Raw genomic sequence first — 12672 nt, forward strand, 5'->3', positions numbered from 1 at the left:
AAAAAAAAAAAAAAAGTAACATTTCTGATTTCCAATTTAGTTATTAGAAAATCCCCATCATCTCTCTTTATATTATATGAATACTCCATGGTGTCCTTGGGATGACAAGATGCCTGTACTGCTATTTAGATATGCACAAATACAACAAATCCATGGGCAGATCTTTCCCCTACTGCATTTTTTTAATGTATTTCTTTATTGCTAAACTAAAAGGAAAATAATAGTAGAAAAAATTCAATCACCTTAATCAGCACATGCAAGTCTTAAAAATCTTTTTCTTGCTCTGTAATACTGAAAAGACCTGATGGGAAATGTTACCTTCCAAATTTTGCTCTGTGTATATGCATTTCCTATTTAAACCCTCACTCAGCAAGAGAAGGAAAAACACTTCTCAGTTTCAGTGTAAGTGCCCCATGGAATTTTCTACAGGAAAAATATCACTTTAGATCTGTCAGACAATAACATTTTATTACCTCAAGGATGTTATCTGAACCTGAGGTCTAATATCTAAATGAACTGCAGTTCAGATTATTTGAGATTTAGCAGAAAGACAGAGGGATGGAAAGTTTCATAGAAAGATTCTATGGGGAGAAGTCTCATTCATTTATTGTGGATAAATATGATGAAAAGGTATTCATATACCAAGTTTTAATAACTGTATGGTTAACAGGAGGAACAGTAGACAGCTTTGAGCAGTAGCTGACATACAGAACAGGAGAGTTGGAAGAGTAATATTTCCAAGAAGATTAATTTAATTCAAAGGCAGAATGTTTTTTGGCTATTGGAAAGTTCTCTGTTGTGTTGAGCAAAAGGATATATATACTGGCTGAAAATAAACCTGTAAAAGTGAGGTAATGCATTTACTAAAACAACAATAATTGCTATATCAGGATGGATCATATATTAAAGGCAATAAAACTCTGATTAATAGCTGTCAGGTTATTTCTTTATTTTCTCAAATATTTATTTGAGCGCAACATACTATAAATACTTTAAAGAAAATGTTTATCTTATATTTGTACATGATTGCACTCAGTAATACATGGAAGAGCAGCCACTGAAGTGGGAGGATCATAAGCCCAATGTATGTGAAGAGAGAGAGCAATAAATTTGATTCTTCTCAGCATTTTTCTGTTACAGGTTTTGAGAAACTTGTTAGATTTTAGTACCTGCAAATGTAAATGAAACCAACATAAAATACCATACATAACCTTATTACTTTAAATAACATAGAAAATATGGATTGGAAGACTCGTGTGCATGTTCTTTTTTTCTGTCTTAGACCTGAATAAAGCTGTAAAGAAGAAATTAATGCTCTAGTAAGTCACTGTCAACTCTTGCAAGTCCATTTGGGAGAAAATTTGACACTCCATTTTTTTTTTCTTGTTGTCCTTCTATCTCCTACTCTCCTTTCTGTGTATGTTTATTATTTGCCTCATTTCTGTGAAAACAAATCAGGCTCCATTAATAAAAGCAAAAACTGTTTAAGGCCATCCATCTTACTCTTTCTCCTCAAAGGTTTGCTGCCACTTGTTCTATCACAGAGGACTGCAAAACTTTTTTGCTCCACATTGTTACCCTCTAAAGATAAAATGAATAAATTGCTTAAGAAGATGTTGAAAGACTCTTAATGGTGCATTTATGATCATTACATACGTATTTGTGAGACCTAAGGATTTTTATTCATTCTATTTTTGTTCAATGTAAAATCAAGATTAACTTCTTAGATTTTCTGGACATCCTCGTTGTATAAATTTAATTTTTTACTCCTTTTCCTTGTACAACTTCTGAAATCTGACAGTAAGAACATTTTTATTTTTGTCTCAAACCTCTTTTTTATTCTTTGTCCATCTATTTTTTTTTTCCCCCTATGATGCTTCTTATAACTTTACCAATTACTTTGTGTTCCATTTCATTACGTTATTTATTTTTGCTTTTTCTTTAGGGCAGGATATGTCTACTGCTATGCGTCTGCACAGTTCCTACAATGGAGCTTTGATCCTGGTTGGATTGCTTAAGTGCCATTAACATAAACGTGGTTAACAAAAATAGTAGTTTCAGCTTAGTATTTTTCATGCTAAATCAGGTTCAAAACTAGAAGAATAAAAGTTTTTTTGTAAGAAACATAAACATCCATGTTGATTTCATAAGTGAAACTGATTCTGTTTTTGAAGAGCGGAAGAAATTTAAATAATTCATCTGAAAGCAAAGTTCACTTCTGTTTCTATATTCTCAGAAGTGAATCATCAGATTAAACTAGCATGCCACAGTTTAGTGGTAAACCTCTAACACTACCAAATCTACATATGTAGATTTTGCTTTAATGTCACAGGCAACAGAATGTAATCAACTAACAAACAAAACAAGCAAACAGAAAATTCACATCCAAATAAACCAGAAAGAGGAGTTTATAGACACTCTACAGAACTGTTAGCTGTGCTATGCTTTTCAAAAGCTGGAATTTGTCCTACAGACATCTCAGAAGTTGCACATCTGTCCAAGAAGAATCATTGCACTTTATTTCTACTGTACATGTTTATCTTATATCTTATTCTTCATTACTGTTATGTACTATGCAAAATACATAAAGAAAAAAAGCAGTAATCAAACTATACATACTGTGAGCAGGGCTTTGTGAAGGCTGCAGTACTGTACAGAAGAAAGCCTTGAACAGATCTATCTCAAATTCAGGGTAATAATACATTTATTTCCTACCCACATTGCTCATGTAATCCACCAACTATTTTAGGAACGCCTAGATTCTTAAAAATACAGAAATTAAAGTGATTTCCTGATCAACCCTTACAGAAAGACACAAGTTTAAACATGAAAGCAACTATGAATGCTTTGGAGAGAAAAAAATAGAATGTAATGTTAATAATCCCTGTAATGTTAATAAGCTAAATAACAGTTTCAAAGTTTAGTATCTTGATGCTTTACGGAGCTCCCATAAAATGGCTCTGAGCCTTCCCTTTCTAATGATTTTGCACACCCACGCAACTTGCTCTGTGGGGATGGAAGATAACAGGATTTAGATCCTTGACACACTGCAATTGATTTAACAATAAATATTGTCCATCCTAGTTTTGGGTTACTATAAGATGAAAGCAAAAATGTATATACTGATCTACTGGTTTTCTTTTAAAAAACATTCATCTGATGCTGAAGGCTAATTCTGTAAAGCTGAAACTTAAATCCCAGCAGAAACAGGTTCCCAGATATTAAAAACAAACAAACAAACAAACAAACAAACAAAAATCATAAAAGTATGTATAATGAAATCTTTAGGCATGTGACAAACTTTGTTTTATATATTATATGATTTCAGAACATCTGTCACACACACTCACAAACTTTCCTTAGAAGGAGAAGCAGAAGTTTAGATGATGATAAAGTTATGTTCTTACCACATTAGAAGGTTCCAATTTCTTCCTTCTAGCAAGGTCAGTGATATTATTGCCATTGTAGTTGATGCTCTCCATACAGCCTTTGAAATTTTTTTCTGCTGTTAGAACTTGGCTTCCCAGAAAAAGGCATGCCTCCAAAGGTTATCTTTGAATGTATCAGAAAATGAAAGACAGTTACTGGAGGACAAGGGCTTAGAATTTTTGCTTACTAGAAAAAGAAAGTATCAAACAAGTACTGGAAAAGTAGGAAAAAGTCTATGATGAAGTCATGACTGCAAATATTTTTGGTGGTAAATTGTATCTGTTATTAGGTTTTCCCAAATACAGAGAAAATATGTATCACAGTTACATATAGACTGTAACGAAGAGAAGGTCTCTAAAAGGAATGCACTTTTAAATGCTTGGCAGAGCAAAATGTCAGTATTGTTAAGAAACAAGAATTTGTTGGCCAAAGAATGTGCTGTCTGTCTGATCTTGGAGAAGAAAAGTCTGCCTTTCTTTACAAACCTGAATGCAGAAAGTTTGAGAAGTAAAGGTGCCCAGTAAAACCTATTTCAGTATGTAGACTGAAACAAACATTAAAATAAAAAAAAATCTACTAAATCAAAAGGGAAGAAGGAAAGCGTTGCTTTATGTAGAACATCCATCAGTTTGGTAGAGTGTCAGAAGTGAGAAGTGGTTGGTGGCAAGTAAGTATTATTCATTCTTTGTCATATATTAAAATAAAGGATGTTTTATTTTCTTTCATGTACCAAACCGTAATACCAAACAGTTCCATTTGTCTTAAATACTCTATACAACTGCAGATAATTACAGCAACATAAAAACCAGCATTATGACATACCTAGAGGGATTAGTTTGACTTGTGTTTGGTTCCCAGGTCCCAAGATGCCAGTATCTGGGAAAGTGGCAAATGGAAATTCAACTGTGCAGAGGAACAGGAAAAAACCCTATATCTGTATATCAGCAATACAGAAATAATTGATAAAATGCTCAGGAAACAAGCTGTGTTTAACCAGCACTGTCCAATCCAGCCTGTTGCAGGGTCCACGACAGCAGTGAGAGGAAAGAGCAGCAGACAAGACTCCTCTGGCTTGTACCATGGTATTAGTTCTAGCACGTTCTGCTAGAAGTTCTGCATTTGAAGTTACATTAGCAAGCCTGATGTGCTTGGCAACAGCACAACATCTCACTCCATATGTAACGTATTTTCTGTGGCAAAGAACTTCTTTGTTCATAACTCACGGACTTTTGATTTCCATGCATCTCGTGGGCCTGAGATAAAAGACAATTTAAAAGGAAAGAAAGAAAAAAAAAGGGGGGGGGGGATGCTATGATGGTAATGTTTAATATTCGTGTGGGGGGTGAAAGGTGTACTTGAGTTGCCTAAGCACAAGCTTCTACTGCTATTGGTGATACCTGGGGTAGTGTGCCTTAGTAACCTCTGCTTTCTGCTTGAGGAGGTATGCATCTCTATAAATTCTCTGCCATTTCTGCCAACACCATGGGAGTGCTACAGATATCTAGGGGATATATGTATATAAGCTGCTCATTCAGTTTACGTGTTTGTCTTTTTCTTGGATGAGAAATAGTTGCTGTTTATTATTTCCTTAAATGCAACACAAGCATTTACTCATAATATCCAATCTGAGAACACCGTTCTTGTAACTGCTTATGAAAATCATAGATACAGAAATCAAAAGAAACTGTTTCAATCTGCTTGCATTTAAGGAAATAGGAAGTCTCTTTCCACCCTTGCGCATATTTAAGACTGTTTTCTGACAAACTGCTAGCTAAAGGCTTCAGTCTTTCTTTTTGTGCTTACTCCCTCAATGGAATAGCTGAGCTTTTGTAACTGTCCCTACTTTGAAGTTTTCTAGTGGATCCAGGTTGGTTTAAGTATCCTCTATTCCTCACTTCTGTCTTTTCTACCATTTTCTTCAAAAAGGAGCATGTTAAGAACATAAATTTCTATTCTGTTAAGAGTCTTCTCCTGCAGTTAGCTGGTTAGTAAATAATACTTTGCTCACTCACCTCACTCAACCTGCTGGCCACATTCTTTTTAATGCATCCCAGGATACCATTGGCCTTCTTGACCACAAGGCCACATTGCTGGTTTGTGGTCACCCTGCTGTCTACAGGGACACCCAGGCCCTGTTTGTAAGAGAATGTGATTGACTTCACTTCTTCCAGCAAAAAAAGAGAAGCAGGTCTAAGACATCTGTTTATCTCCAATTTAAACAACTTAATTTAGGTAGAATTATGTGTTTTACAGCTATTCACGTTGCTGTGAAAAGAAGCGCGGCTATACGAATAAGAAGTCGCGCGGCTCTGCCCTCGCAACTCCCCCCGCCCCGCGCACGGAGGCGGCCCCCAGCCGCAGCCCCCAGCCGCAGCCCCCAGCCGCTCCCCCCCTCGCGCAGCGCCACTCCGAGGTGCCGCCTGCCGCAGCGACGGCGGCGGGGAGCCCTCGCGCCCAGAGGCGGCCTTCCCGGGGTCTGCCCTCTCCGCCCCCCTCCCACCTACCTGAGGGCAGCCGGCATCCGTCCGCGCAGCGGCGCACAGCCGGTGGCACCGCGCGCACAGCCTGCCTGCCTGCCTGCCGCCCTCCCTCGGACGAGGGTCCCCTTAGACGAAAGCACAGCCCCAGCCCGGCCGCTACCGCGAGGGACCGCGCCCGCGGCCGGAGCCCGGGGGCCGCGAGGAGGGAGGGCTGAGCGCCCGGTGACAGGTGAGGACGGCCCCCGCGCCGCTCCCTACCTCGCGCCGCTCTCCTCGCAGCCGGCGGCTCGCTTACCCTCGACCGCCGCCGCCCCCTCGCTCCGTTCCCCCGCCCTAACGCGGAGTTCAACGCGACCCCGCTAGCCGCGAGGCCCCGCCCCCCGCCCCGCACTGACGGCTCTCTCCGCCAATAGCGAAGAAGACGGCCGTCCTCGAGCTCCGCCCTCACCTCCTTCGACCAATAGGAGCTATCCGTGGTGCTGCCCCTCCGCCTTCCCGGCAGGCTCGGTTGGCTCGCAGCTGCCGAGCAACGGGCGCGGGGCTGCGGGTGGGGCCGCTGAGGGCGGTGGCCGGGCCCCCGCTGCGGGCCGGGGTTGGTGCCGCGGGATTGTGCCCGGGGCTTCTCGTTCGGGAGCTTTCGCCTCATAGATGGACGTTTTTTGTTCCCCTCCCCTTTTTCCCTCTTGGCTCAGCCATCAGGAGGATGGAAATATCTCCCGCACTCTCAAAGCTGTAATCTCGGCTTGCAGAAATGATAACTGGTATGTGAAGATGTTTCTAATTTTTTTGTTTCTTCACTTGTTTGTGAACCTAGGGTAGGGAGAAAGAACTGAAGTAACCTGCAGTGAGATTCTATCACTTTTGTAACTCCTTAAGCATAGTCAAGAATGTATGTTTGTGAACTACTTTATTAAGATAGTCCTGGTGGAGTATACTTTATATCACTGGGAGTCCAGGATTTTCTGAACAGTTCTTAAATCAGAGTCTAGCAATAGCAAAGTTGAATTACATGTACACTGTACAGTTAGGTTGTTGGTAATAAGCAGAGCTTGTGCATCTCAACAGCTGCAGCTATACAAGCTATACATTTGTCAAGTAAGCTCAGTATGAGTGGAGTATCAGCTTTATTAATTCAAGTCATTCTCATAATCTTATCCATACATAATGTTTGTGTTCTTAATACCTTAACCAAGTGAGTGAAAAGTTTCCAGCTAATCTGTTTAGCTTCCAGGCAAGTGATTCCACATGTTAAATTTGCTGCTTCCTCCTTTCTCCCATTCCCTGGTCTCTTAGGTCAGTGTTCGTTCTCTTATGTCCTCTATTAAGGAATAGGTTTAGTTCTGCTACATATTAATGCCATGCCTACAGATAAATTATCCTTACATCTCAAACTGAATAGCTGCTGCTTGACATTTTTTTTTTCCTTCTAGGCTAGGAAGTCTCTGTATGGCATGCCAGCAACGTTTTGTTGCAACGTTCTTAAAAGAAGAAATCTTTTACAGCGTGCAAGTTCTTTAAGATATGGTGATGCACTGGGGTTTAACCCAGCAGATCACTGAGCGTCACGTGGCTGTTCATTCACTGCCCCCATCTCAGTGAGATGGAGAGGAGAAATGAGGGAAAAAATGAGATAGAGAAAAAGAAAAGCATAATAATTATGGCATGGATATCTACATATACACACAGATACTTGTAATCTAGATTTATAACAACGGATGCGCAAGCAATTGCTCATCTCCTCTTGAGGTCTTGAAACAGTAAACGTTCGGTGCAGAAAGTCTATACCAAATTAACTTGAAAAACGGATGCTTTCCAGCTTCAGGTGAGACAATTATTCATTGATCTTTTGTACATTTCAAGTGTGCAAAAACTCACCTCTGGAAGACTGATATTTGTAGATAAAATTGATATGGCTTACTGGGCTCTGTTAGTGGCTCTTAGATGTAGTAAATTTGATGTTGTTAATGATCTTCTGCATATGGAAGTTCTACTTCTGCTGAATTTACCTGTCATTAACAGCTTGCTGCATTGTGAAATCATTAAATAGCAGCCTTTAACATATTTAACTCTGGTTTTTGAAAAGCTGAACTTCCTAATTGGGACTCATACATGTATGAAGCCTTGGTGTCTGGTGCTGACTTGAGAATAAAACTTCAGTTATTACTTACAGGGCCTGCCTTACAGCATAAGATCACATGGCAGTGCCTTCTGCTTTCAGTATTTTACCAGTGCTGTGGTACAACTGGGTCTGGTTAATACCTGTTCAGATACAAGACAGAGTAAGGAAAATGTGTTTATTATTTCAGATCAGCCCTTTTTTACAAGGCATCGATTGGTTACTTGGTGGTGAATGTTGGGTTCTATTGCAGATGTGATGCCATCCATGCAGTAATGGATGGAAATACATTAAAGGAGCAGCATAACAATTTATTTCACAGGGCAAAGGTCAAGAGAGTGCTGATTCCATATTACAAATCTAACAAAACTGAAGTGGCAGAAGCATTCTTTGAAGGCTTAAGCAGATGAGGGATGTTCAGTTTTCTGTTACAAAACCTAAATCAGAGAGCATTGAAATCTGTTGAATTTTGGAATAGTTGAGAGTAAGAATGTGAATTCTGTTTGTAACAGAAAAAAACTTGTTCTCATTCCATCCCTCTACTACTCGCATCTGCTCCACATGTCGAAGTAGGAAAAGAGTCATTTGTTGCTCCGTTAATTGCAAAACTGTATTTGTCAGACACCAATTCTGAATCAGCTCTCATACCTGTTACCGTGCTTTCAATAACAAGACTGCAGTTGGGGTTGGTTTGTAGGGAGGCTAGATGAATTGAAAGGGAGTGGATTGGGATAGTATAGCTGCTGGACAGAAACACCTATTTTAAAAGATGATCATCCTATGAAGTATGCCAGTTTTCCCACCTTGTGTATGTGACCTGAGGAGCTATGTTAAGATAAGCTTAAGATAATGGCAGGACAAGGGGAAATGGCTTTAAGTTGAGGGAGGGAGGATTTAGGTTGAGTATCAGGGGAAGTTCTTTACAGAGTGAATGGTGAGGTGCTGGAACAGGCTGCCCAGAGAGGCTGTGGACACCCCTCTTCCTGGAGGTGTTCAAGGCCAGTTGGATGAGGTCCTGGGCAGCCTGGTCTAATATTTAATAGGGAGGTTGGTGGCCCTGCATATGGTGGAGGGGTTGGAGCTTCATGATCTTTGAGGGTCCCTTCCAACCCAAGCCATTCTATGATTTTCTGATTCTAAGCTCAAATGCTAGTGTCTTGGGAATCAAAGCAGAGTTTCTCTTTGCCATCCCTATTTACAGTTGCTTAACTAGGATCTGTAGTATCAGAAAGAAACCTGGGATATAATTGGAGTAAATGCAATTAAATTCTTCTGTAAAATAGTCAATTTAAAACCCTTTATGTCTTGAGAGATCATGGAAAGAGTGACATAAAATGATTATTTAACGGATGTATTTGGGATCTCTGCTTGATTACTATAAAAAGATTCCTTCATAAGACATTGTATGGAGTTGGCTGATATTTGCTGAAATACTCCTGTTGAAACTTTCTGGTGTGGAATATTGCTTCCAGTATTTCATCATACCTTTAAAAACTTACGAAGTTTCAATCTACAAGTTTTGGACTCCTTCATAGTGCTTTTCTGTAGCCATTTGAAGTATTACTTCTGCCTTTCAGTCTTGCACTGAGACTTCATTTGGTGGTCTCATTCTCTACTGATCTAATTTTCTCATTTGTTTCCTTTAATATTATAGTGCTTATCATTGATTGTGTCTGTTAGTACCTCTGAAATTCTATAGAAAGATGGCTATTGCTTTCCTTTTAGCAAGTTGCTGCAGCTACTTCAAGCCGACAAATAAAAGTTTGCTTTCTCCGAAAACCTCAGTAGCCACTGCTTTGCTTTTTTGATACAGATCAAACTAGAAAGTTTATCATTATTGTCTTGAGGATTGTGTACTTGAAAGAGAAGGGCTTGTGGACTTAAAAGCTTCTTTTTGCCACAAGTGTTGTGTTTAATAGAAGATGTTATGGTGGATTGCATGTCTTGCTTTACTGAATTCACTAAGTAGGGAACCGGTTCTCTGGGTGTCTTTGTTCCACTTTGGGATAATGTTGCCTGAAGATCATAACTGTGAAATACACCTCAAGTTCTTCACTAAACTCCAGTTTTATACAGACTTCAGGAGAGAGAACGTAATTGCTAATAGAACAAGTTAAACGTGCTTAAAAAGCTCTCTGTGTGTTTTTTGTTGCTGTTGTTTGTTTGTTTGTGGAAAATACTCTTCCTTTATTTAATTCTGGAATTTTCCCAAGAAATTATTGGAAGTTGTCATATACGAAGAGTAATAAAGACCATATTCTAGGAACTTGTTTCACAGATTGTACCAGTTACCCCCAAGAATATGCTGCTCCACTAGCATATGTTTTATAACTTTCATAGAGTAATTTTCAAGATGGTAATGTGGAGTTTACACTTCTGTGAACCTGTTAGCTATATTTTCCAGCTCTTAACTCTCTTGCCAAAGCAGCATTTGTTTCATGCAGATTTTTGCATCAGGCTTCCAACTTCTTCCTCAGGCTAGATGTTGGCCTAGTGCAAGTGGAGCTGAGAACATACAATGATGAGAGAATGGAGTGGTGTTCCCACTGATGTTTAACGACTCGTAGTTGCAGCATTGTGATCAGACTGTATTGTGTTAGTGTGCATGTGAGTCTAGGATTTACAGCCTTCTGCAGCTCTGCATGTAGTCTCTTCAGTTTTTTGTGATGGCTATTGTCTCCGAACATATGGAGATCTACAGATGATAATTGTCCTCTTGCATATGAAGTTAGAGACTCCCTCTACTGTGTAGAACAAATTAAACATTTGCTAGTTAACATGAGAGGTTTTTTTATGTTAAAAAATTCTTTTTATATTTATAAAAAATAGAAACATAATGCACTCCTAAACAAATTCTCAGAAGATAACCATTAAGAAAGATAATGAAAATGCTTGACTGAGATTGCATATGTGTTAATGCTAATATCAGACAATGAAAAAAAAAATCAAACCTTATGTCCACATCCTGCTCATAATATTTAACATATACAGCTGAGATGATTTATGGAAGACTGTCTCAAACTTGTCTATTAGACATTTTACTGGAAATTTTTTAATGTAGTAAAGGACCAGTGATTACTTGAGAATGACTATTCTTCAGTAAGTCTTGTCTCACAGGAGACTTGTTAACAGGCTTGGAGCTTGTTATTATCTTCAAGAGAACATAGCAAGGAATTAAATAACAAAGCTACAAAGCCCATCGTTTTGAACATCGTTTTGAACAGATTGATGCTTTTGTTTTCTGTAGCAGAAACGTTACGTATAGAAGAAAACAGCACTTCCAAAGAGCATCGCTTTTCTGAGGACTCTATGGATTCTGCACATAATTCAGTAAATCTGTCAAGCCCAGCCCGTCAAAATTCCACTGAATATCGTACTTCGGGGAGTGCAGCATATTACAGGAATTCCTTTCAGCCAGTGACTGCTACCTCAAATTCAGCCCCGATCCTGCGCCGGCTGTCATTGAGCTCTGCTGGGAACAGCAGTTACTATGAAGTCAGTAGGAATTGAATACAGAGGAGGATTGAAGGTATGCCTGAACTTTCCAAAGTATGTAACAGCTTTTATGAACATGCAAAGTCCGTGAGTTATGAACAAAACAAAAGCATCAATCTGTCCAGAAACACCTCCTCCTCTGGAGGAGTGTCAAGTAGTATTTGGGAGAGCAAACGTCAGGTATTTCTCGGAAACCGGCTGTTTCTGGGAGATAGTAGCAGACTTGGTTGGAAAATGACAGGTGTTTGTGAGAAAGCTGGTATTTTGGGAAAAAGCGGCCATTTTTTAAAGAATAAGCTGGCATTTCTGGGAGAATATGTCCCATCTTTGGGAGAAAACGGGTGTACGTGGGAGAAAATGTCGTGTATTTGGGAGAAAGCTGGTGTATGTGGGAGAAAAGGCCATTGTGATGGGAGTCAGTGTGATCTTGAGGAGTGGAAAGCAGTATTCTTGAGATGAAACGTTAAGTATTTCTAAGAGTCCTGGTATTTCTGGGAGAAAATGTCTTGTTTTGGAGAGCCAAAGTCCCATTTTGGGGGCAGAAGCTGGTATTTCTGTGATAAAATGATAAAAGGACCAGTGATTACTTGAGAATGACTATTCTTCAGTAAGTCTTGTCTCACAGGAGACTTGTTAACAGGCTTGGAGCTTGTTATTATCTTCAAGAGAACATAGCAAGGAATTAAATAACAAAGCTACAAAGCTACAAATACCTGGCATTTTCTCCCAGAAACACCAGCTTTCTCACAGATACATCACCTTCCCCCCCCCACATCAGACCTCTTCTCCCAGAAATACCAGGACTCTGCTGAATATTTCCCATTTCCTCCGGAACATACAGCATTACACTCCGCAAGAGGACAGTTTCTTTCAGAAATGTGGCATTTTATCACAGATACACCATTTTTATGCCCAGTAGAGCTCCTTTTCTCCCAGAAATAGCACTGCTCTTAGGAAGAGCTCCCATTTTCTAACCAAAATGCTGCTTTACACTCCTCAAGATCACGCTTACCCCCATCAAGATGGCAGTGTCACAGAAATACCAGCTTCTGCCCCCAAAATGGGACTTTGGCTCTCCAAAACAAGACATTTTCTCCCAGAAATACCAGGACTCTTAGAAATACCTCACGTTTCATCTCAAGAATACTGCTT

At 39.6% G+C, this 12672-nt stretch overlaps 1 long non-coding RNA gene across 2 annotated transcripts; it reads right to left on the reverse strand.

Moving 5' to 3' along the window:
• Positions 1-1033: 1033 nt before the first annotated feature.
• On the reverse strand, positions 1034-6264 carry LOC149916712 (uncharacterized). Of its 2 annotated transcripts, none has more exons than XR_016468927.1 (3): positions 6168-6264; positions 5442-5561; positions 1034-1169 (listed from the first exon to the last, which is right to left on the reverse strand). It is a non-coding gene; the product is annotated as an uncharacterized LOC149916712 (long non-coding RNA). The 2 variants fall into 2 exon arrangements; XR_016468928.1 differs by lacking the exon at positions 1034-1169 and adding an exon at positions 3431-3552.
• Between the last annotated feature and the right edge of the window lie 6408 nt (positions 6265-12672).

This window comes from Phasianus colchicus, chromosome 9 (assembly GCF_987193195.1).
Source record: "Phasianus colchicus chromosome 9, bPhaCol1.hap1.1, whole genome shotgun sequence".
NCBI lineage: Eukaryota > Metazoa > Chordata > Aves > Galliformes > Phasianidae > Phasianus > Phasianus colchicus.